Below are 1,743 nucleotides of genomic sequence, written 5' to 3' on the forward strand. Positions count from 1 at the left end.
CAACCCCGTGCTCAAATGTTTAACCTCACACTTATATTTGTTCTGAATAAATACGAATGAACTACAGAGAAATGAAAGTTAGCCACAGTATGTCTGCATAAAACTGGGAAGAGTCACTGAAACTGTTCAGCTCCAGGATGGAGGCAGGACTTTCCCACACCAGGGAGCTGAAGCTGAGCAATTCACCTTGTATTGCTCAGTAAGAACCACTTAGCCAGTACTTTCCAGGACCAGCTGACAACCACGAGCGAGTTTACCCTCACACCACCAAGTATAAAGAGTTACCCTGTGCAATTGTGGAAAAAATGGAGGTTTTGCAGGTAATCTAAGAGCCTGGATTTTTTTTTGTTGATGCAGTTTTGCATTATACCCATAAGATGATTCTTGTACCTTGTCACAGACTAGCCATTCATTAAGTAATGATTCGGTCAGCCCAGCCAAGAGAATGATCACACAGATTTCTTACGCTTTCCTAGGCTAAATGACACCACCATCATTGCAAACTACAAAGGCATCAATTTTTGGAAACTCTGGTAGAACCTACCTAGTTCTCAGATGAAGTATAACTTTACATTCAGGCACGTATTTGCAATTTTTTTCCAGCAGTAGTGTCTCTATAGGCGTGCCTGTTAAAGCAGAAGCAAGAGTTTAGATAGCGATGGCATTTGGGTCACAGACACACGCGCAACACTTCTCAATCCCCCAAACTTTCTTTTGAATTTGCAACGAAACTCTGCTCACCTCGTAAAGGCTGAGGAAGTTGGTTTTCAGCTTGACACATCGACCATGAGATTTCAGACTCGGATGTTGTCGGACGAGTATCAAGGAATAAATACCACAAAGATGTTTTCTCCTTCTGTTGATTATCCACGTTTGGATGGACAGCTGTGCTTACGCTAGATCAAATGCAAGCGTTCAGAGAAAGCCAGTTCCTCTCATATCAGAGTATACCATTATCCGTAGCATAATCCTCTGGGGCACTTTTGTCTCCTTGAAATTTTAATAAATGATAGTGATGACTAGCAACAAAGAGGTATGCCATTTATTTATTACAATTCAAGGATCCGCTAATTCTCACCAATGTTTGGGGAAAGACACCACCCTTGGTGACCCCTGTGACAGTACCTCCTGCAAGCTGGCAAGCACATCACACGGGCATTGGACTGTGGGACTCTTTGGGGCGTCCATGTACCTCTTACAAATTATTTTTGTTATGAGAGATGCTGTCTCCATGCCAAATGGCCCAAATGGCCCTCTTCCAGGAGCCAGTGGCTCAGAGATCGTATACATTTCAGGGGGAGCTGGCTGTTGCTTGCGGAAATTAAGGTTGCAGGAGCTGATAGTGAGGGGTAATAGGAGGGGAAGAACTTCTGGACCCCCCTTTGAGAGGAAAAATCCACTCAGCATTATATACTTGATGTCAGGATACGGCTCACACGTTCTCAATGACTGGAGAACAGGGAGCCCAGGATGGAAATGCTAGGTTTACTCTGGGCTGGGTCATATCCTAAGATAAGGTAGTTGCCCCAAGTTCCTCTTGAAAGGCACCTACACACCGCAGGCTAAAATAATCCTGTTATGTTCATTGCCTCTTTAAAACAGACAGGCAAAATCTATCTGAGAAGGGGCGCAGTGACCAAGATCTTCATAGTTTCATAGTCGCTAGGGTCAGGAGGGACCTGAACAGATCATCTCGCCTGACCCCCTGCCACAGGCAGGAATGAATGCTGGGGTTCCCAGACC

The 1,743-nt window shown here is 44.8% G+C and overlaps 1 protein-coding gene across 2 annotated transcripts in view; it reads right to left on the bottom strand.

The window, feature by feature from the left end:
* Positions 1–817, bottom strand: part of GNG13 (G protein subunit gamma 13) — a 20,297-nt gene extending 19,480 nt beyond the window's left edge. The window contains exons 1-2 of one of the 2 annotated variants that reach the window (XM_025204674.1): positions 742–817; positions 545–626 (exon numbers count right to left, since the gene is read on the bottom strand). The gene's annotated coding sequence lies outside the window, so the exon portion shown is untranslated. Of the gene's footprint in view, positions 1–544; positions 655–741 lie in introns of those variants that run through there. The other variant, XM_006024023.3, reaches the window with a different exon arrangement.
* Positions 818–1,743: the final 926 nt, after the last annotated feature.

This window comes from Alligator sinensis, unplaced genomic scaffold (genome assembly GCF_000455745.1).
Source record: "Alligator sinensis unplaced genomic scaffold, ASM45574v1 scaffold1283_1, whole genome shotgun sequence".
Lineage (NCBI taxonomy): Eukaryota > Metazoa > Chordata > Crocodylia > Alligatoridae > Alligator > Alligator sinensis.